Raw genomic sequence first — 24,567 nt, 5'->3', positions numbered from 1 at the left:
TTGATCTGTAAACACCACAGGCAGCTCTCACAGTCGATCCATCAATGCAAAACGCAGCTCTCACACTCGATCTGTAAACATCACATACTGCTCTCACACACGATCCGTCAATGCAAAACGCAGCCCTCACTTAGATCCGTCAAAGCCACAGGCATCTCTCACACTCGATTCGTCAACGCAAAACACAGCCCTCACCTAGATCCGTCAACACAAAATGCAGCTCTCACACTCGATCCGTAAACGCCATATACAGCTCTCACACTCGATCCGTCAACGCAAACGCAGTTCTCACACTCAATCCGTAAACACCACAGGCAGCTCTCGCACTCGATCCATCAACGCAAAATGCAGCTCTCACACTCGATCTGTCAACGCAAAATGCAGCTCTAACACTCGATTTGTAAACACCACAGGCAGCTCTCACACTCGATCCGTCAACGCAAAACGCAGCTCTCACACTCGATTTGTAAACACCACAGGCAGCTCTCGCAGTCGATCCATCAACGCAAAACACAGCTCTCACACTCGATCCGTAAATGCCACATGCAGCTCTCACTCGATCCGTCAACACAAAAAGCAGCTCTCACCGCAATCCATTAACGCAAAATGCAGCTCTCACCTAGATCCATCAATGCAAAACGCAGCTCTCACACTTGATCCGTGAACGCCACATACAGCTCTCACACTCGATCCGTCAATGCAAAACGCAGCTCTCACACCCGATCCGCCAACGCAAAATGCAGCTCTCACACTCGATCCATCAACGCAAAATGCAGCTCTCACCTAGATCCGTCAATGCAAAACGCAGCTCTCACACTTGATCCGTGAACGCCACATACAGCTCTCACACTCGATCCGTCAATGCAAAACGCAGCTCTCACACCCGATCCGCCAACGCAAAATGCAGCTCTCACACTCGATCCATCAACGCAAAATGCAGCTCTTACACTCGATCTGTCAACGCAAAATGCAGCTCTCACCTAGATCCGTCAACGCAAAATGCAGCTCTCACACTCGATTTGTAAACACCACAGGCAGCTCTCGCAGTCGATCCATATACGCAAAATGCAGCTCTCACACTCGATCCGTAAATGCCAAATGCAGCTCTCACACTCGATCCGTCAACACAAAACGCATCTCTCACCGCAATCCATTAATGCAAAATGCAGCTCTCACCTAGATCCGTCAACGTAAAACGCAGCTCTCACACTTGATCTGTAAACACCACAGGCAGCTCTCACAGTCGATCCGTCAACGCAAAACGTAGCTCTCACACTCGATCTGTAAACATCACATACAGCTCTCACACTCGATCCGTAAACGCAAAACGCAGCTCTCACTTAGATCCGTCAACACCACAGGCAGCTCTCACACTCGATTCGTCAATGCAAAACACAGCTCTCACCTAGATCCGTCAACACAAAATGTAGCTCTCACCTAGATCCATCAACGCAAAACACAGCTCTCACACTCGATCCGTCAATGCAAAACGCAGCTCTCACACTCGATCCGTCAACGCAAAACGCAGCTCTCACACTCGATCCATCAACGCAAAATGCAGCTCTCACACTCGATCTGTCAACGCAAAATGCAGCTCTAACACTCGATCCGTCAACACAAAACGCAGCTCTCACACTCGATTTGTAAACACCACAGGCAGCTCTCGCAGTCGATCCGTCAACGCAAAACACAGCTCTCACACTCGATCCGTAAATGCCACATGCAGCTCTCACACTCGATCCGTCAACACAAAAAGCAGCTCTCACCGCAATCCATTAACGCAAAATGCAGCTCTCACCTAGATCCATCAATGCAAAACACAGCTCTCACACTTGATCTGCAAACACCACATACAGCTCTCACACTCAATCCGTCAACGCAAAATGCAGCTCTCACACTCTGATTTGTAAACATCACAGGCAGCTCTCGCAGTCTGATCCGTCAACGCAAAACGCAGCTCTCACCTAGATCTGTCAAGCCAAAATGCAGCTCTCAAACTCTATCCGTAAACGCCACATGCAGCTCTCACACTCGATCCGTCAACACAAAACGCAGCTCTCACACTCGATCCATCAACGCAAAACGCAGCTCTCGCACTTGATCCGTCAATGCAAAACGCAGCTCACACTCGATCCGTTAATGCAAAATGCAGCTCTCACACTCGATCCATAAACGCCACATGCAGTTCTCACACTCGATTCGTCAATGCAAAAGGCAGCTCTCACACTTGATCCGTAGGCGGCTCTCACACTCGATCCGTCAACGCAAAACGCAGCTCTCACACTTGATCTGTAAACACCACATATAGCTCTCACACGCGATCCGTCAACGCAAAATGCAGCTCTCACACTCGATCCATCAACACAAAACACAGCTCTCACCTAGATCTGTCAACACAAAACGCAGCTCTCACACTCGATCTGTAAACACCACAGGCAGCTCTCACAGTCCATCCGTCAACGCAAAACGCAGCTCTCACACTCAATCCGTAAACGCCACATACAGCTCTCACAGTTGATCCGTCAACGCAAAATGCAGCTCTCACACTCGATCCGTCAATGCAAAATGGAGCTCTCACACTCGATCCGTCAACGCAAAATGCAGCTCTCACACTCGATCCGTAAACACCACAGGCAGCTCTCACAGTTTATCCGTCAATGCAAAACGCAGCTCTCACACTCGATCCGTAAACGGCACATGCAGCTCTCACACTCAATCCGTCAACACAAAACGCAGCTCTCACCGAAATCCTTTAATGCAAAACGCAGCTCTCACACTCGATCCATAAACGCCAAATACAGCTCCCACACTCGATCCGTCAATGCAAAACGCAGCTCTCACACTCGATCCCACACTCGATCCGTCAATGCAAAATGCAGCTCTCACACTTGATCCGTCAACGCAAAATGCAGCTCTCACACTCGATCTGCCAACGCAAGATGCAGCTCTCACCTAGATCCGTCAACACAAAACGCAGCTCTCACACTCGATCTGTAAACACCACAGGCAGCTCTCACAGTCGATCCGTCAACGCAAAATGCAGCTCTCACACTTGATTTGTAAACACCACAGGCAGCTCTCGCAGTCGATCCGTCAACGCAAAATGCAGCTCTCACACTCGATCCGTAAATGCCACATGCAGCTCTCACACTCGATCCGTCAACACAAAACGCAGCTCTCACCGCAATTCATTAACGCAAAATGCAGCTCTCACCTAGATCCGTCAATGCAAAACGCAGCTCTCACACTTGATCTGTAAACAGCACAGGCAGCTCTCACAGTCGATCCGTCAACGCAAAATGCAGCTCTCACACACCACATACAGCTCTCACACTCGATTCGTCAACGCAAAACGCAGCTTACACACTCGATCTGTAAACACCACATACAGCTCTCACACTCGATCCGTCAACACAAAATGCAGCTCTCACCGCAATCCATTAACGCAAAATGCAGCTCTCACACTTGATCTGTAAACACCACAGGCAGCTCTCGCAGTCGATCCGTCAACGCAAAACGCAGCTCTCACACTCGATCTGTAAACACCACAGGCAGCTCTCACCTAGATCCGTCAACGCAAAATGCAGCTCTCACACTCGATCTGTAAACACCACAGGCAGCTCTCGCAGTCGATCCGTCAACGCAAAACGCAGCTCTCACACTCGATCCGTAAATGCCACATGCAGCTCTAACACTCGATCCGTCAACGCAAAATGCAGCTCTCACCGTAATCCATTAACGCAAAATGCAGCTCTCACACTTGATCTGTAAACAGCACAGGCAGCTCTCACAGTCGATCCGTCAACGCAAAACGCAGCTCTCACACTCGATCTGTAAACACCACATACAGCTCTCACACTCAATCCGTCAACTCAAAACGCAGCTTACACACTTGATCTGTAAACACCACATACAGCTCTCACACTCGATCCGTCAACACAAAACGCAGCTCTCACCTAGATCCGTCAACACAACACAAAGGTCTCACACTCGATCCGTAGGCAGCAATCACACTTGATCCATCAACGCAAAACGCAGCTCTCACACTTGATCCATCAATGCAAAACGCAGCTCTCACCTAGATCCGTCAATGCAAAACGCAGCTCTCACACTCGATCCGTAGGCAGCTCTCACACTCAATCTGTCAACGCAAAACGCAGCTCTCACCTAGATCTGTCAACGCCACAGGCAGCTCTCACACTCGATCTGACACAAAATCAGGAGCTTATGTCTTGGCGCGTTCTTAATAAATTATGTGCCTGACACAGAGGCAGCTGAACTTATATTCTATATAATGAATGTATACTATACCAGTAAATCATGCGCTGGAGTGTTTTAAAATGAATTTTGATTGCTCTTCCTTCTTATTTTGTAACTTATTTTTCACATTCATAATATTTTGGATTGATATAACTAGGCTTAAAGAGGCACAAATAACAGAGACGAAGTGATGAAAGCTGCCTGTGACGGTGAGAGGTTAAGTAGCCGAATTCAGCCTTGTGTGACAGTGGCAGGTCAAGAGAGCTGCCGTTGGCGGTAGCAGGTCGAGTGAGAGCTACCTGCGGCAGCGGCAGGTCTCCGTGGCAGGGAGAGATTTTACCCCTGCTGGCAAAATGTTTGCTAAACACAGTTTATTATCATTTAATGTAACAACTTTGACTCGTTAATGGATATTATTTAATAAAAGTGAATGTTTGTAACTGATTGTAAATCTCCCTGCCCTGTGTACTGACATGTTTGCGTGAAGTAACACACCTGCATCTCGACTAAATGGGATTTGAAGATTTCCACACGAGTTTCCATGTTAGAAGTCCAACATAAAGTGTCATTCCGTTGCACTTTCCCCAGTTGAAAGGTGGAAATTCCGACTCTCCATGTTGAATGCATCATGAATCATCACAGCAACAACAATACCGAGCATCGCGGCTTTCCCCACAGAACACTTGGGGAGACACACACACACACACACCAGGTGTGTGGCAGTGGACTCAATGCTGAACTTCAACTTAACACGCATATTAAAAACACGATGGTTATGGCGTCTCCAGTTAAGCCAACCGCGATTTGAAAATAGACGGTTCAGACAGTCACTAAAAACACTAGTGTGCGCTTACTAGGATTACTACGGTAACCTGAGGTAAGAACAGACAGATGCGCTTTGTGCACATTCTTTCATTAAGTTGGGCAGCGAATCTTCACATAATGACAAAATATGATGCATTATATTTTGATTATGCAATCTTTTGTACATTTTGTAACAGATAATTTTATAACAGCCTATACTAATGAATAGACAATACACTGGAACAACAAGATGCAATGCAGCAGCCAAAGACGTTTGTCAGACATGTTATTATACAGTTATGTAAATGTCATTGCCCCTCAAGTACTCGACGAGTAGTCGAGTAGACAAAATGACCAAAATGCCCATCCCTAAGATAAACGCCTATGGCGTAACCCCTAAGAAAACAGTTACATGGAAATTAATCCTAATTAGCATCCTATGTACCTATGCACCATCAGCCATTTTTTTTTTGGTAGAGTAATAATGTATCTTAATACACACAATTCCTCTGTTCTGACACAAAAATAAATAAATAAATAAATATATATATATATATATATATATATATATATATATATATATATATATATATATATATATATATATATATTTCTGAGTATTTATGTCTTATACAGTAAAAATATCTAAACAAGAAAAAATTACTTGAGAAGCAAAATTATTTAAGATATCACAGTTCTATTTTTAAACTTTAGTGGGGTTTATGCTTAAAACAAGACAAAATTATTTGCCAATGGGGTAAGACAAATAAACTTGTTTCTCCTTTGAATCAAGTTTTTTTATTACCCTATGAGCAATTCGTTTTTTAACCCCATCAAGATTTCTCAGAAAACAAGAGAAAATATCTCGTAAATGTAAATGTATCTTGTTTTAACCCTTAAATACATACCTCAGGTCTTTAGTGACCCGGGACCTCATTCAAACTCCTTCTTTACCTCATCCATTTTTTTTTTTTTTTGGAGTTATGCCCCCTCTTCTTTAGTATTTCTCAACCTTTCTTTTATCAATCGTCTAACAATAAAATAATGTTATTTTTGAAAATTGCAAAAAAAAAAAAAAATTTTATTTTAAATAAATTATTAAAAGTGTATAGGGTTTACTATCACAGGATATCTATTGCTTTGTTTATTAAAATACAAATAAGTGCCCTATAAAATACAAATTACTACTATATCATGTCGATTTTCTGTGCAATGGTGGTGAATTATCAATTTTATACATGTTATTTGTTACTCAAGGTGGCGCTGTTGTTTCAGTGACTGACTTGATTTACATTTGACATTGCTATTTGATGAAGAAGCAACATGGAAGTAATCTATAGCAAGTACAACACATTAACAGAATGATATGGCTATTGTAATTTGGGTGTAATACTGAAATCATGTAAGTTGTACGTACATTTAGACTCAATATGTGCCTGAGAAAATTTAAATGTGTAACCCGTTCTATCATTTGTAGCTTATGTATTACGTGTAGCTCAATATGCGTTTGACTGCCAGTTGAGTCTCATAAAATTTAATGTGGAAGTAATGAATCCTGTTCTATCATGTGTTGCATCATCTCTTAGATACAGTTGTGCTCAAAAGTTTGCATACCCTGGCAGATATTGCTAAATTTTGGAATTGATTTTATTTAAGGATAGTGATCATATGAAGCCATTTATTATCACATAGTTGTTTGGCTCCTTTTTAAATCATAATGATAACAGAAATCACCCAAATGGCCCTGATCAAAAGTTTACATACCCTTGAATGTTTGGCCTTGTTACAGACACACAAGGTGACACACACAGGTTTAAATGGCAATTAAGGTTCATTTCCCATACCTGTGTCTTTTTAAATTGCAATTAGTGTCTGTGTATAAATAGTCAATGAGTTTGTTAGCTCTCATGTGGATGCACTGAGCAGGCTAGATACTGAGCCAAGGGGAGCAGAAAAGAACTGTCAAAAGACCTGTGTAACAAGGTAATGGAACTTTATAAAGATGGAAAAGGATATAAAAAGATATCCAAAGCCTTGAAAATGCCAGTCAGTACTGTTCAATCACCTGTTAAGAAATGGAAAATTCGGGGATCTCTTGATACCAAGCCAAGGTCAGGTAGACCAAGAAATTTTTCAGCCACAACTGCCAGAAGAATTGTTCGGGATACAAAAACAAACCCACAGGTAATCTCAGGAGAAATAAAGGCTGCTCTGGAAAAAGATGGTGTGGTTGTTTCAAGGAGCACAATACAATTATACTTGAACAAAAATTAGCTGCATGGTTGAGTTGCCAGAAAGCCTTTACTGCGCCAAAGCCAAAAAAAAAAGCCCTGTTACAATATGCCCGACAATACCTTGACACGCCTCACAGCTTCTGGCACACTGTAATTTGGAGTGACGAGACCAAAATAGAGCTTTATGGTCACAACCATAAGCGCTATGTTTGGAGAGTGGTCAACAAGGCCTATAGTGAAAAGAATACTATCCATACTGTGAAGCATGGTGGTGGCTCACTGATGTTTTGGGGGGGGGGGGAGCTCTAAAGGCACGGAGAATCTTGTGAAAATTGATGGCAAGATGAATGCAGCATGTTATCAGAAAATACTGGCAGACAGTTTGCATTCTTCTGCACGAAAGCTGCGCATGGGACGCTCTTGGACTTTCCAGCACGACAATGACCCTAAGCACAAGGCCAAGTTGACCCTCCAGAGGTTACAGCAGAAAAAGGTGAAGGTTCTGGAGTGGCCATCACAGTCTCCTGACCTTAAAATCATCGAACCACTCTGGGGAGATCTCAGACATGCAGTTCATGCAAGACGACCAAACACTTTGCATGACCTGGAGGCATTGTGCCAAGATGAATGGGCAGCTATACCACCTGCAAGAATTTGGGGCCTCATAGACAACTATTACAAAAGACTGCACACTGTTATTGATGCTAAAGGGGGCAATACACAGTATCAAGAACTAAGGGTATGCAGACTTTTGAACGGGTCATTTCATTTTTTTCTTTGTTGCCATGTTTTGTTTTATGATTGTGCCATTCTGTTGTAACCTACAGCTGAATATGAATCCCATAAGAAATAAAAGAAATGTGTTTTGCCTGCTAACTCATGTTTTCTTTAAAAATGGTACATATATTACCAATTCTCCAAGGGTATGCAAACTTTTGAGCACAACTGTATATGAAAAATAAAACACCAAAATATAACAGAATATATTCTATTCTTTTATTTTCTAATTGTCTTAAAAATGCTTTGAAAATGTTACACTATCGTGGCATTCTGTAGATCCATTTGTGATAGATGTATGTGCCGTGTCTCTAAATACCCGAGGTGTGTAATAATGTTTGGCAAAACGGCGATGCATTTAAGGATTAAGAATGTTTAGATATTTTACTGGAAAACAGGACAAAGATACTCAAAAAGAAAATTATTTTTTCTCAGTGAACACCTAGTGAGCTGCCTACGAAGGGAGTATTTTAAGGTATCATAGGTACACTCCTGATACGAAGGCTATTCAAAAAGTTAGAAATCTTATAAATGCTGCCTCCTAAGGCACCTTGTTTTAGCCAAATTCTAAGGCAGCATCGTATGAATCCTTTTTTGAGAAAATAATTCAAGAATTCAATTCATCAAGCTCAGAGAAAAAGATGGCAGACGTGAAAGAAATGCTGATTAAAATGTACTTGTTTCATTCAATACAGAATGTATTGATAAAAAATAAATCAGCGTAATTAAAATAGATTATTTTACCCAATAGCTTTTTGTGCTGTGTAATTGTATGCATGTGAGAGTACTGTGTTACTGTGTATTGTGAATGGAGTATTGTGCCAACGTGACATTTTTGATCCACCTTTGGCAGAGTGTTCCAAATCAGTCACTCAGGTTCCATGATGGCAAAGATACTGCCTATGTAGACAGCAGGCAGCAAGGAAGCTCACTAGGTTTTGAACAGAGGTATTATTCAGGAACATTTTGGGGCAGTTCTTGTTTAAGCCTGTGTTTAACCCATAGTCCCTTGCTCCTGGCGCATTCCTTCTACTGGGTATTATACTGGCTCTAATCATTTGTCTCTTCTTGACTTTTCTTGCAGTATGTGACGCAGCGCAGAGGAAATCTAATGTCCTCACCCCCACTGCAGTTCATTTGTGAGCCTGGCCTCCAATAATGAGAGGAGAAAGAGTGAGAGAGTGAAAGACAGAGCTCATTAACTGTCAGGAAAGGGTGACTCATCAGCAAGAATGATTTGCTTTGCCATGTTTTTGCCAAACAATCTGCGCCCTGCTCTCCTAAGACCACTGCTCACTGCAGAGAGGATGCAACTGCCAACAAAGGGACGTTTGGTTATTTGTTTTTTTTTTTGTTTTTTTTTTACTCAGCTGTTCTTTCTTAGCAAATCAGATCTTAATTTCTGAGACATACCTCCACCCTCGTCTTTAGAGGTGACGGTAGTTTAGAAGCCTCACATGTCTCACTGCGCTTCCGTTTATTACAAAGACATAAACAGGACATGCAACTCACAAAGTTCATCCTTGTCTCTCTCCAAAAGACAAGCTAATCAAAGACAGAAAGAAAGAAAGTGAGAAAGGACGGGTTTTCGACAAAATATTGGCGTTGCACTATTTGCATAGCTAAATAATTACAGGGGGAATGAAAATGTGCCTGATTATAGCGTAATTTATTTGCATATGCTGTCTGTCTTGTTTTAGCAGCCGATTCACTAAGGAAGTATGCAAATCAGGTAATGGTGCAAACACGCACAAAATTTAGATCTGAACGTAATTTGTATGGTGCAATTCTGATCTTGTTGGTTATTTTCAAGTGCTAGGTCATGGAGGATGCAGCAGACAACCATGATGTGGCACATTTTTACTGGGATTTTACAACATTACAGTGTGAGTACCATCATTTGATGAATTACTTTTGCCATGACCAACAGAAAATGTACACAAATGTCCCTTTTAAATAAAATTATATTTACTGCCTGTTGTCTGTGTGCGGTAATAGCGCAACGTTAATTGTGCCAGACAAATAATGCTGAGTTTTTTAAATAAGGCGATCTAAAATAAGCCTAATTTACATAGAAAGAAAATGTTTGTGCTGAAAAGAATGACAATGACTTAATTTAAATACTGTGCAGTGCTATTTCAGCACATTTAGCGTTTGAGGTTTGTGGGTGAAAAAGACTGCAAGTTTTTGTGCTGCACACAAAATTGCTGCAACTGTTTAGTGAATTCGCCCCTAAGTTTTTACAAAGAAAAATCAAGACATTCAGAGTCTCATTATCATGATTAATTTCTCACACACCTATCAGCCACAACATTAAAATCACCTGCCTAATATTATGTAGGCCCCCCTCATGCTGCCAAAACAGTGCCAACCCGCATCTCAGAATAGCTTTCTGAGATGCTATTCTTCTTACCATAATTGTACAGAGTGGTTATCTAAGTTAACATAGACTTTGTCAGTTCAAACCAGTCTGGCCATTCTCTGTTGTCCTCTCTCATCAACAAGGCATTTACTCCGAATGGTGCCAAAAACAAAAAACTTCCAGTGAGGGGCAGTTCTGTGGACAGAAATGCCTTGCTGATGAGAGAGGTCAACAGAGAATGACCAGACTGATTCGAACTGACAAAGTCTACGGTAACTCAGATAACCGCTTTGTACAATTGTGGTGAGAAGAGTATCATCTCAGAATGCTATTATGAGATGCGGGTTGGAGCTGTTTTGGCGGCGCGAGGGGGACCTACACAATATTAGGCAGGTGGTTTTAATGTTGTGGCTGACTGGTGTACAAACAGAGCAATCATTAATCAAAAGTCCCTTGAGTAAGTACAGTATAACCTTCATAGAAGAACCATAAATTACTTGTTTGCCTTCAAAAAGAAAAAAACAGTGCCCTGTGCTGGGAGACCAATTACTTCTTCATAAACCAACATCCACAACTCATCTTTACAGTTAACCGTTTATAGTCATTCATTAGCAAGGTTCATGTCTAAACTGATCAATACCACAGTCTATCTCTCTAGCTAGCAGAAACTGGAGAATGATATCGTCTCAATAGCTATTAGTCTGTTTTACACTGGTCAGCTGGTGAGAAAATGCTGCATGAGATGTTGCACCCAAAGGACACTCTCACTGCGAGAGCAAACAACGTGTATTCAAGATGCCTCCCAGGTAAGTGGAGCGCCACAAATGAAAGTGTCTGATATAAATAAAGAATGCTTAATGATATTGCGCATGTTAAAAATTGAGCTGCTCTCAGAAGAAATACAATGGCACTGAGGCATTAAATGTTTATATTTCTTCGGCTGTACCTATAAGGTCTTGGCAAGGCAGTTCTCAAGTGAGATACTCTAAAATCAAAAACAAAGGGACAGCAAAGTGCCCTACCAGTCTCTCTGCGTAAGTACACATTTTCATCGCACTTCACTGAATCAACATCGGGGCAAATGTCAAGGGCTTCTTCTTATTACTCATGCATTGACATAAGACCTTATGTTGAATAAATCTATTGGCACTGGGCAATTTTCAGTTTGCGCTGCTCAACAATGACAATGATAGGGTAAAAAAAGGTGTTAAGCTCCAGTGAAGGTGATCCTGTAAGCTTCTTCAGGAAAAGTGAAACAGGATATAAACAAACAAATCATCTAGCTACATAATCCAAATTCCTATTGAGATTCTGATATTTGATGTTGAAAACAATTTCTATGCATGAAATAACACATTACAGTGCAACAGGCACTGAAATTTATAATCAAAGGCATCAAGGTTTGGCTGGTTTGCGTGATCTAAAATGTCCCTGCTGGTAGATATTGCAACTACACTCTTCTGCATGCAAAAATAATCTTTCTCCATTAATGGCCATTCAAAAGTACACTGTAACAAATTTCTGTAATTTTCACAACATTATTACTGTATAATGAACAAATGCTTACCGTAGAGCCTGTATACAGCATGTTGCTGTAGATCTGCAAAGCATCATGGTCAAATTTCTTTGCTGGGTGAATTCTACAGTAAATATATTTTTCCTGTGAATCACAATTCAGTCCTTTTGAGCGGAATTTTTTTTTTTTCAGCAGTAGAAACAATAATCTGTCTTTGCTGATGGTACACTTTGCATTATTTCCAACACAGACGTTTTCAGGTTTTTGTTATCATGCAGACAGAGGAGGACCGGACATGCTTATATCCTCCATAACGTTAACAGATCCACAATTGATGGGAGTATAACGATATGCTGATGGCCACCTTCTTTTCTACACTATTTTGTTGCAAGAGCTTAATGACAAGATTCCACACTTTCTTCAGCCTTTGACTTTGACTTTGAACTTTGCTCATTATTTTGCAATGCTACGTTAATTTAGCACAGTTTCCTCATGTAAAGTTACCTGTGTGTTTAACTTTAAGATTGCACTGGGAGATAGAAGTTGAGAGAGGCACCCTCCTTTGCTAGTAAGCTAGTGTGCATAATATTACCAAAAGAAACTATTTGCACATAGATTTTGTTATCTGGTGACATTTAGTTGATAACGTCATCAGTTTGTTGTAGGAGTAACATTATTGGATAAAAGTTAAATTGGAATCATATGTGTGTGCCCGCGTGTATGTGTGTGTGTTGGTGCGCTAGCTAGCTCCGTTTGGAGAAGCCTGTCACTTGTTTTTCTCTTGCTAGCTAAATGGGTTATGGGTTACCAAGTACTGAAGCGGGCAGAGGTGAAAGAAAACACAACAACAGGTAAGACTTTTAAACAGCACAACATTTTTGATAGGATAGGAACTTGGTGGATGTATTACACTCCCATGGAGCAGCAAATACCACTATATGGGTAAGAATCCAAACTATCACTGTTTTCTCCTTGGCTAGGGTAATGTATGATGTCTTTTATATTTGCAGATTTTTTGTCAGGATAAATACAGAGCAGAGTAAGTGTGCTTCCAAGGTTCAGGTGAGCAGAAGGACTAGCAAGATGGTCCAATGAAAGAATGAGTCCCTCAATCCACATGTGGCATCGTTCATCAGGGACTTCATTGAGTATGACTGGCAGAACAACTGATACCAGGTGAGAATGTTAATTCATTTTTACCTTGAATACTTTCCATAAAGACATTACTCTAGAGTTCAAGTTTATTTATAGACCTTATTCACTGTTACACAGAACACAGGGCAGTGGGCCTTAATAATGCCCTTGTGTGTGTATATGTGTGTGTGTGTGTGTACTGTTGTACCATGCTACTGCCCTTTTATGTAGTGTTGTCAGTAGTAGGAAACATATTGTGGTATTTCTAATGGGAAGTAATGAGTCAACAAAAATTGTCATAGAGCCATCAGTCTTGCCTATAAATTTCTACATTAGTAGCTAATTCCTTCCACTGCAGGGAAGAAGACTCCAGCCCAGGAAGAAGTATCCAGTTCAGGAAGAAGTATCCACTCAGGAAGCAGAATCCAGTTCAGGAACAATAAAGTCTTAGACATTTTATTGTTTAAAATTATACAGTTTTTGGTTCATATTTAATTTGTGTTTTTATACATTTCCACTTTTAACTGAACATTTAATTGCTTCCAGTGCTCGGATTTTACTGTTTTGTTTGTAAAAATTACTTGAAAATATCTTGTGTGACAGTGTTTTCTACAAAGTGATGTTTTTGTGTTTTTTCACACTGAATCAACATAACTAGGATATATGTGACTGTCAGCGAGTCTCAGAAAGCAAATGTAAAACAATAGAGGACTTGCACACATCTTTATGATTATCCTTCCCTTTGTTTTTTCTTTTTCTTCATTTTATATTTGTCTCTAGAAGTACAGTCAAATTAACTAAAAGTCCTCAAACAATAAATCAATCATTTTAAAACTCTCTAAATATACATGAAAGATTAACAAAAGAATTTCAGGCCATGCAATTTACATTGTCGAGGTAACTGGAACAAAGAGCAAGGATATGTATGTTCAGGAAAGTAGTGTTGTTGTTTACAAAATAAAAAATGTTTACAAAATGAAAAATGTTTACAAATTGAAAAATACAAAATAAAATCTATTTAAGTAAAATGTTGAAAGTTGAATGAAGTTATACAATAAATGTAATTTTTGTGACAAAAACAGTGTCTTCATTTTACAGTATGTAATTATTTTACAATTATTAATTTACAGTATTAAAATTAATGCAGTAATACCTGTTACAGTAGTATAATATTTGCTGTGCTAAAAAACAAAATACAGCATCCTATTACTCTGATGACAGTTACAGTACTGTGATTATTACTGTAGTAACAGTAATAATTACAGTATTTTACAGGTACTGTGTTTAAATTTACAGTAAGCGTACTGTGTAATGTACTACAGCAACTTACTAGCTAACTGCTGCCAGCCAGTTACTGTACATTTCACAGTGTTCTTTTTACAGTGTAGGCAAGGATTCTGATTAAATGCATTTTTGGCAAGCAACATATAAATCATTAAAATAATTATTTCTTTATATTACATTTACAGTAGATGCTTTACTAAGTTCCAGAATCTTTGCAGGGCTCTTAGGGTGCTTTCACACTAGCACTTTTGGTGCACATCCGGGTTCGAATTACGTCAAAGTTTGGTTTGTTTGGATTATATAAATGCTGCTTTCCGAACATGGGTGTGCACCCATGAAACGCACCAGAGTCTGCTTGAAAAGGTGGTCTGGGGTACAATTCATGTTAACTCCAGTACGGTTCACTGCTGATATGAACGCAATCGAACCAAATCATGGAAGTGAACCGCTATTGATGACGTATATTTTGTTTCTTTGCAGGCTCCCGATTGCAATTTTTGTGGTATATAGCATTTCTCATACCTGGTTGTCTCCAAATAAATTGCGTTCAGAGAGCAGATCACATTCTTCAAATCTCTCACAACACATCTGCGGACTCGTGGCAGACAAATGCTAACATTCATCACATCATTGCACATTCAATGCATCCGTGGCAGACAAACATAAGTGTCATTCTGTGCATGTAAAATTTTGGTGGTAAATCCAAAGAGACTAATAACACATTGGAGTTGATGTCTTCTCAAATTGTTACCTAGTTACAGTGGTAAACAGCTGCCGCTTGTACTCACATTGATGACGCAACTGGATTGCGGTTCAGACCCAAATAATATGATGTGAACAGAGATCAGCGGGGGCAGGGGAAGGGGGAGGAAACAAACTCAGGTTCCATCCAAGCAATCAAACCAAGTGGCCTTAAAATAATTAAAAGGATATTTTTTTTGACTGCCTTTGACGTCACAACTCAGTTACTAGTGAAGGGCTTGGGACTGTGCATGCCGTCATTTTCCTGTAGCTCCAGAGTGAATCACATGATATGTATGGCAAAAAAAATAATTGTGTCCATGAGCAAAAAAGGTCGAATTTAAATTGCATACTGCCATTGGCAATGCTAATGGATAGCTGTCTACAGGTATTATATGGTGTTATCGGATGGCTAAAACAAAAAATCCACAATTAACAACCTGGTTAATGAAAAAAAGAATTTGCACATCTGTCTGACTGAAAATCATTCTATTTTACATTCCTTGTGTTTTCTACTTAAAAAAGCCCACTCCAACAAAACAAAATCCAGACTGAACAGGAGTCACAAACATCCATCACTCTATGTTTGGTTCAGCTAGAGGCGACCCAAACCATTAAGGGGATTGTTTTAAAATTCATAAGAGTCGGACAGCGTGGCTCAGGCGGGAAGAGCTGCCTGTGCAGTGACAGCTAGTTTCAGTGAGAGCGCCTGAGTTAGCATTGTCACATGCCTATAAGTAATGGCACACAGCTAAATTACCAGGATCTCTTCCTGCCCCTGAGGCTAGCATCACTGATAGGGGGAACATGACAGCCTTGGAGGAGGAAGGCTGGAGAGAGACATAAATCAATAGGAGGGCTGTGGCACTGAGTCCAGAATGGAGAATGAGGCAACAGCACTTTGATTATACTGGATTACCTGGGTAGCACTGGCTACAGACATCATAAGATAAAATAGCCAATTTTTCAGGAAAATTATGGTTTGAATGATATTTGAGAAAAACGTGTTGTCATTATACTGTAGAGCTATGCATATAAAATAAAACAATTAACAGACAGAGAAAAAAATCCTGTAGCTCAAATAGTAGAGTATTGTGCTAGCCATGTCAAGGTCATGGCTTCAATTCCCAGGGAACTTACTGATAAAATGTGTAGCTTAAACGCACTGAAAGTCTTTTTGAAGAAAAGTGTCTGTCAAATTAATTAATGTAAAATTATAGTACTGTGATGATTTAGCATAAAACCGACATCTAGCTGGAACTGAACCTCCTTATTGTACTGCTGTATTTTAGATACTATAACATACACTCACTGAGCACTTTATTAGGAACACTATGGTTCTAATAAAGTCCCAGATGTGGACTTCTGCTGTTGTAGCTCATCCGCCTCAAGGTTTGACAAGTTGTGCATTCTGAGATGTTATTCTGCTCACTACAATTGTACAGAGGGTCTGGTTATTCTCTGTTGACCTCTCTCATCAACAAGGTGGTTCCTTCAACAGAACTGCCACTCACTGGATGTTTTTGGCACCATTCTGAATAAATTCTAGAGACTGTTGTGTGTGAAAATCCCAGGAGATCAGTAGTTACAGAAATACACAAACTAGCCCGTCTGGTACCAACAATCATGCCACGGTCTAAATCACTGATAACAAATTGTTTCCCCATTCTGATGGTTGATGTGAACATAACTGAAGCTCCTGAACCGCATCTGTATTATTTTATGCTTTGCACTGCTGCCGCACAGCTGATTAGATAATCGCATTAATAAGTAGGTGTACAGGTGTTATTAATAAAAGAGCTCAGTAAGTGTATATACTGTAGATCCGGATTACATATGTTCTTATAATAAATGCTGTTTAAATTCTTTTGATATTTTCAGGGTGTGCAGTGGTAGTTAAAGTAGTAACATTCTACACTGTACATTTTTTTTTTGTCAGGTAACTTAAAAAATGTGCTTCATGCAGTAACATCTAAATTAACTGGTTCCCCTTCTGTCACTCACTCGACGTTGTGTCGATGTAGTGACACTAGTGGTCTTTCTTGAGAGCCTCGATCACCTCTTTGAGAAAAGGCCAATGAGAATTGGCGAGTGGAATTTGCATGCCACTCCCCCGGACATACGGGTATAAAAGGGAGCTGGAATGCAGGATTCATTCAGATTTTTTCTTCGGAGCCGAGCGGTTGTACTATCAGTGAGCTGAATACTACTGCTGTTCCATTCACCTCTTAAGAAGCGTATGCTGTTGGATATATACGGTGCATTTCCGCATTTCTCTCCTTCTGCACGACGAGTGCAGATTTCGCCCCTGGGCGCTTCGACAGCGTAAAAGAGCGTATATTTCTGCTAAAGAGTATATTTTCTCTATTAGAGCACACACATTGACGTTGAACATCTTGACGAAGACACGTCTTTTTAAAGATGCCTTTCCGACTTTGTGTGATTCCTGGATGCGGTCATTATCTCTCCGCCTCCAACGGCCACGGACGCTGCCTCACGTGTCTGGGCAGCGATAACACTGAGGATGTGGATGGTTCATGTTCTCATTGTGAGGATATGACCATGGCAATGTTGCGGTCGCGGCTTTCCTTCTTCCGAGGGAAAGCCACTCTAGCCGCCCCCCCACGCTGTGCCTTCTACCCACGGGTGTGAAGCCGGCCCGGCTGGCGCTGGAGGCGATTTGGGGAGTTCAATGGGCGCGGTCTCGCCGGGTAATTCCCCGCGGACCTCCCGTTCCCCTGCACACTTGTTTGCTCCCGTCCGGTTCCGAAATGAGACCAGCCCGCCTCATGGCCGGCTTGACGTCTCTTTCGGGGCCCACGAGCAGGATGAGTCTTCCATTGCTGCATCGGAGAGCGCACTGGAGATGTCGGATGCTGAGGACTCGACTGGGCTGCCACCTTCGGGTCTGCCCGCCCAGTCTGAGGCTGACGCAGAGCTGACCGCCATACTTGCCCGGGCTGCCGTGAGTATCGGGTTGGACTGGAACCCTCCAGCCTCCCCTGAGCGCTTACGGCCTGATGATTGGTTCCTGGTTTCGGGGCGCCGCTCACGGCCATGCCCCCCCCCGGTTCCTTTCTTCCCGGAGGTGCATGACGATCTCACGAGGTCGTGGAGGGCACCTTTCGCTGCCTGAAACAGACTTCCGGGTTCGTCCATTCTCACTACCCTCGATGGCGGGGCGGTCCACGGTTACACGGAGGTCCCTCAGGTGGATCAGCGGTTACGATGCACCTGTGCCCGCAAAATGCCACCACCTGGCGGGATCGTCCAGCGCTCCCCTCCAGAGCTTGTAGGACTACGTTGTCTCTGGCAGCCAAAGCCTACAGTGCCGCTGGACAGGCCGCCTCCGCCCTGCATGCCATGGCCCTCCTGCAGGTACACCAGGTCAAGGCACTAAAAGAAATGCACGTGGGTAGTCCTGATCCCGATGTGCTGCAGGAGCTGCGTTCGGCGACCGACCTCGCCCTCCAAAGGTCACGGCGCGAGCACTTGGGCAGGCAATGTCCACCTTAGTGGTCCAGGAGTGCAACCTGTGGCTGAATCTGGTCGAGATGAGGGATGCAGACAAAGCACGCTTTCTCAACACGCCCATCTCCCAGATTGGACTTTTCGGCAACACCGTTGAGGACTTCGTCCAGCAGTTCTCGGCAGTGAAGAAGCAGACGAAGGCCATCCAGCACATCTTGCCCCGGTGCGGCTCAAGATCCCACACCCCATCTGCTCACCGAGGGTGTCCCCCTGCGGCGGCGAAAGCCCAGGCGGCTCCGCCTCAGCCTGAGCCTAGCTCATTTCGGCCCCGCAGGAAGCTGACGCCCCCGTCTCTCGGGCCGGCATGAGGACTCGGAAGGCTCCTAAGCGCCCCTGAGACAGATGACCCAGGGAGCGAGACGTCCGCTACGGAGCTGATATCCAGACCGCTCCATCCCCCGCTGGAGGGCCGGGAGGTAAATCCTTTGTTTCCTTTTCTTCTTTGTTCGCTGCACCCCGAACGGGCTGCGGTACCCAAATTGTCAAAAAATGAGCGGTTTCCTCACTCCTTGTGTCACATAATCGGTGTGCATGGCCACCATTGTCACGGCCGCCAGACACCGAGCATTCGCAGACAGGGCCCCGCGAACACGGCTCCCCGCCTTCTTGTGCCCGTCCATGCCACACCTATGGCCAGCCGGTTGTGACGAGTCTCGAGGATGGCCCAAAAGGCCCTCCTCCTCAGTCGCTAACCCGCCCTATGCCAGGTACGCAGAGCAAGGTAAGTGCTTTGAGGTCCCGCTCAGCGCAGCCGCCTCGGGACAAAGCAACACTCCTCAATGTGGCGTTGCATGCTCCCCCGCCGTGAGGCCCCACCCCCAGGTACGTCAGATGAAATCGTCCCCTTAGTGCCCCTCGCCTGGAGCTTGGACACGTGGCTAACGCTTCCAACCCGTCGCGGTGGCTGGCCAGGACCATCCGACTCGGCTACACGATTCAGTTCACCAGGCGCCCGCCCCGGTTCAGCGGCGTCCGCTTCACTTCAGTGCAGGGCGAGAACGCTGCCACCCTGCATGCGGAGCCCGCGACCCTTCTACGCAAGGGCGTGATAGAGCCTGTCCCTCCAGCCAAGACGGGGGAAGGGTTCTACAGCCCTTACTTCATCGTACCAAAGAAAGGCAGTGGGTTGCGGCCAATCTTGGACCTGCGAGTTCTGAACCGGGCCTTACACAAACTCCTTTTCAAGATGCTATCGCAGAAACACATTCTGGCGTGCGTCCGGCATCAAGATTGGTTTGCGGCGGTAGACCTGAAGGACACGTACATTCACGTCTAGGTTCTACCTCGACACAGACCCTTCCTAAGGTTTGCTTTCGATGGCTAGGCGTATCAGTACAAGGTCCTCCCCTTCGGCCTGTCCCTGTCCCCTCGCGTCTTCACGAAAGTCGCAGAGGCAGCTCTTGCCCCGTTAAGGGAAGTGGGTGTCTTCATACTCAACTACCTTGACAACTGGCTGATTCTAGCACACTCTCGAGAGTTGCTGTGCGCGCACAGAGATTTGGTGCTCAGGCACCTCAACCGTCTAGGGCTTCGGGTCAACTGGGAAAAGAGCAAGCTCTCCCCGGTTCAGAGCATATCTTTTCTCGGCATGGAGTTAGACTCAGTCTCAATGATAGCGCGCCTCACAAGCGAGCGCGTGCAGTCGGTGCTGAACTGCCTTAAGTCATTCAGGCGGAGGACAGCGGTTCCACTGAAACACTTTCAGAGGCTCCTGGGGCATATGGCTTCCTCAGCGGCAGTAACGCCGCTCAGGTTGATGCAAATGAGACCACTTCAGCACTGGCTTCAGACTCGAGTCCCAAGATGGGCATGGCGCCGCAGCACACATTGCGTAGCTATCACGCCGCTCTGCCCCCCCCCCCATTCAGCCCTTAGACAGACCTTGCATTTCTACGGGCAGGAGTTCCCCTACAGCAAGTGTCCAGATGTGTCGTGGTCACCACAGATGCTTCCAAACTGGGCTGGGGTGCCGTGTGCAATGGGCACACAATCGCCGGTTCCTGGTCAAGACCGTGACTGGGTTGGCACATCAACTGCCTAGAGTTGCTGGCTGTACTTCTCGCCCTGTGGAGGCTATTGCCGTTGATCCAGGGCAAGCATGTGTTGGTCCGGTCCGACAACACAGTGACAGTAGCATATATAAATCGCCAAGGCGGCGTACACTCTTGTCGCATGTCGCAACTCACCCGCCATCTCCTCCTCTGGAGTAAGCAGCAGCTGAGGTCGCTGCGGGCCACTCATATCCCGGGCAGCCTCAATGCCACAGCGGATGCGCTGTCGCGGCAGGCAACGCTCAGCGGAGAGTGGAGACTCCACCCCCAGGTGATCCAGCTGATTTGGATTCGATCCGGCAAAGCACAGGTAGACCTGTTCGCTTCCCGGGAATCCTCCCACTGCCCGCACTGGTATTCCCTGACAGGAGCCCCCCTCGGGACAGACGCACTGGCACACAGCTGGCCCCGGGGGCTGTGCAAATACGCATTCCCCCCAGTAAGCCTTTTTGCACAGACTCTATGCAAGGTCAGGGAGGACGAGGAACAAGTCATCCTCGTGGCCCCATACTGGCCCACTCAGACTTGGTTCTCGGACCTCACGCTCCTCGCGACAGCACCTCCCTGGCGGATTCCCCTGAGGAAAGACCTTCTTTCTCAGGGACAGGGCATCCTCTGGCATCCGTGCCCAGACCTCTGGAATCTCCATGTCTGGCCCCTGGACGGGACATGGAAGGTCTAAGCAGTCTACCACCAGCAGTCATAGACACGATCAAGCCAGAGCTCCCTCTACCAGGCAGCTTTATGCCCTAAAGTGGCACTTATTCGTGAATTGGTGTTCTTCCCGAGCCGAAGACCCCCAGAGATGCGCAGTCGGGTCAGTGCTCTCATTTCTGCAGGAGAGGCTGGAGGGGCAGCTGTCCCCCTCCACCTTGAAGGTTTATGTAGCCGCTATAACGGCTCACCACGACGCAGTCAATGGTAAGTCCCTTGGACAGCACGATCTGATCATCAGGTTCCTCAAAGGCGCCCAGAGGCTTAATCCTCCCAGGCCATGCCTCTTCCCCTCATGGGATCTCACCGTGGTCCTCCTGGGCCTTTGGAGAGCCTCATTTGAGCTGCTAGAGTCAGTCGAGCTGAAAGCCCTCTCCTTAAAGACGGCTCTCCTGATTGCGCTCACCTCCATCAAGAGGGTGGGGGACCTGCAAGCGTTCTCTGTCAGCAACACTTGCCTGGAGTTCGGTCTGGCAGATTCTCACGTGATCCTGAGACCCCGACCGGGCTATGTGCCCAAGGTTCCCACGACCCCCTTCAGGGATCAGGTAGTGAACCTGAAAGCGCTGCCCCGGGAGGAGGCAGACCCAGCCCTACCGTTGCTGTGTCCGGTGCGCACTTTGCGCACCTACTTGAATCGCACGCAGAGCTTTAGACGCTCTGAGCAGCTCTTTGTCTGCTTTGGTGGACAGCGGAAAGGGAACGCCATCTCCAAACAGAGGCTTGCCCACTGGATTGTGGACGCCACTGCATTGGCCTACCAGACCCAGGCCGTGCCCGCCCCCTTGCGGGTTCGAGCACACTCTACAAGGAGTGTGGCGTCCTTGTGGGCACTGGCCAATGGCACCTCTCTACCAGACACCTGCAGAGCAGCGGGCTGGGCAACACCCAATATTTTCGCGAGATTTTACAATCTCCGGGTTGAGCCGGTTTCATCCCGTGTTCTTTCAGGTATGAACAGGTAGAGTTCGGTAATACGGAACAGCTGGCCGGGTGTACCGCTTGTGTATAGCGCCTTTCCCCTCCCCTGAGGTGAAAACGTGCGCTTTTACCCCCAGTAGAGTTCACGAAGTCGTGGACCCTGGATGTCCTTCCTCCCTAGCCCTATGGTTCGTGAACTCGGCGGAGGAGTTCACAGCAAGCCCCACTACGGGGTCTAATATGCCCTGTACTGGGATACCCCTGTGATGTATATTCTGCGGTAAGGTCTCACTGTCGGCGGACCCGCATCTCCCTTAGGCAGAGCTCTCTCTGCCCCCGGTCGCTGTGTTTGTAGAGTTCCCCCCCTTTTTTCGTGGTGGGACCTACCACCGCGCCTCTTCCATGTGCGGCTACTGAGCCCATGTGTCGTATTGCCACTTGTTGACCTCCCCTTTTGGGCAGGATGTGGTCTCTGCGGGGTCTTTTCCCCCTGAAAGAATAGGAGAGGAAAAGAACACCTTCCCCAATGCGTATGATAGCATTAGATGGCCCCAGCTGAATCTAATACTCTGTGGAGAGAAAACATAGAGAGAAAAGGCCGCGGCTGGTGCGGCCTGTTCCCATGCTATTTGCGTCACTTCCCCCCCTCAAGGATGTGGGGAACTACATGATGTCTTTTGGGGCGTTGGGGGAGGTTTCGTGCAGTCTGATGCACCTGCTATTACGCGCGCAGCAGCTTGCTTGCACCTGCATCGGCAGTTCACGTAACACGGTTCAGCCGTTGTGGCGTTTTTCCATAGGGACCCCTAGTGTCACTACATCGACACAATGTCGAGTGAGTGACAGAAGGGGAATTTCTCGGTTACTGTCGTAACCTCCGTTCCCTGATGGAGGGAACGAGATGTTGTGTCCCTCTTGCCACAACGCTGTACTAGCCGCTGAAATGGCCGGGACATGTCTCGGCTCCTCAGCACAAAACATGAATGAATCCTGCATTCCAGCTCCCTTTTATACCTGTATGTCCGGGGGAGTGGCATGCAAATTCCACTCGCCAATTCTCATTGGCCTTTTCTCAAAGATCTGAGGTGATCGGGGCTCTCAAGAGCGACCCCTAGTGTCACTACATCGACACAATGTCTCGTTCCCTCCATCAGGGAATGGAGGTTACGACAGTAACCGAGACGTTTTATCCATTCCAAAAATTTTATATAATCTGACCAAATCAACCTGGCAAATCAGGTTACACCAAAAAAAAGTAGTTTCCATGGATTAGATCAAGTAGAAATAGATATAACAATTGCAGGTTACCACTTTTTACCACTTAAATTTTTCTTATAAAGATATAAGAAAAACATGACATGATTTGTGATTTTAATACCGTGGTTATTGTTAGGGGGGCAGTGGTGGCTCAGCGGTTAAGGCTCTGGGTTATTGATCAGAAGGTCAGGGGTTCAAGCCCCAGCACCACCAAGATGCCACTGTTGGGCCCTTGAGCAAGGCCCTTGACCCTACCTGCTCCAGGGGTGCCATATCATGGCTGACCCTGCACTCTGACCCCAGCCTAGCTGGGATATGTGAAAAAGAAAAATTTCACTGTATATGTGCAAATGTATAATGTGTGATAAATAAAGAAAATTAAAAAAATTAAATTAATTATTAAGCCATGTTAGTTGATTACAGTGTTTGCAAGGCAGCACTGTATTGATACTCCTCAAACATACTAATATATTTCATACATTAATAGAAGTTCATTTCTTTTGACCTATTTTTGGAAATTGTCCTTTTGACTTGCAATGATAGAATGTTCTGGGTTCAATTTAAACGATAGAAATGACATCATAGTGATATTTGTATACTGAATTCTGATTGGCTTGTTTCTTTCACCTAATTGCTCTGTCTTTTCTTTCTTGCATCTATTTACCCATATAACCTTTAAAGAAGTTGCCACGCTGTGTGTTGATACTCATACAAACCTGACAGAAAATAAGACACAACCTGAGTGTCATGACAATGACGAAATATATTTCTGATGCAGCAATTCATTTGCACAGAACCAAAGCTCAAGGCTAAAGCTAAAACTTTAGCACAATTTTTTGCAGCCTTGCAAGCAGTGGTATTTTCTTCAGGAAATGCAAATCTAGTTATATTTAGTTGTATGGTGCTGAATGTCATATGTAATGGCTCAGAGAATGTTTGCAATAAAAACAAACCCATTGAATAGTCCTCAGTCTAATCAGC

General features: G+C 44.7%; 1 protein-coding gene and 2 long non-coding RNA genes across 4 annotated transcripts in view; 2 read left to right on the top strand and 1 right to left on the bottom strand.

Annotated features, from left to right (window-relative positions):
- The window catches only part of LOC127412947 (glycine receptor subunit alphaZ1), an 87,719-nt gene that overhangs the window by 42,386 nt on the left and 20,766 nt on the right, over positions 1–24,567 (bottom strand). The window lies entirely within an intron of this gene.
- LOC127412949 (uncharacterized) lies at positions 9,572–9,999 on the top strand. Its single transcript, XR_007892507.1, has 3 exons — positions 9,572–9,645; positions 9,776–9,807; positions 9,889–9,999. It is a non-coding gene; the product is annotated as an uncharacterized LOC127412949 (long non-coding RNA).
- On the top strand, positions 12,533–14,030 carry LOC127412948 (uncharacterized). Its single transcript, XR_007892506.1, has 3 exons — positions 12,533–12,804; positions 12,964–13,129; positions 13,446–14,030. It is a non-coding gene; the product is annotated as an uncharacterized LOC127412948 (long non-coding RNA).

The sequence above is a fragment of the Myxocyprinus asiaticus genome, chromosome 22, assembly GCF_019703515.2.
Source record: "Myxocyprinus asiaticus isolate MX2 ecotype Aquarium Trade chromosome 22, UBuf_Myxa_2, whole genome shotgun sequence".
NCBI classification, from domain to species: Eukaryota; Metazoa; Chordata; class Actinopteri; order Cypriniformes; family Catostomidae; genus Myxocyprinus; species Myxocyprinus asiaticus.
This window is presented reverse-complemented; position numbering and strand designations above follow the sequence as displayed.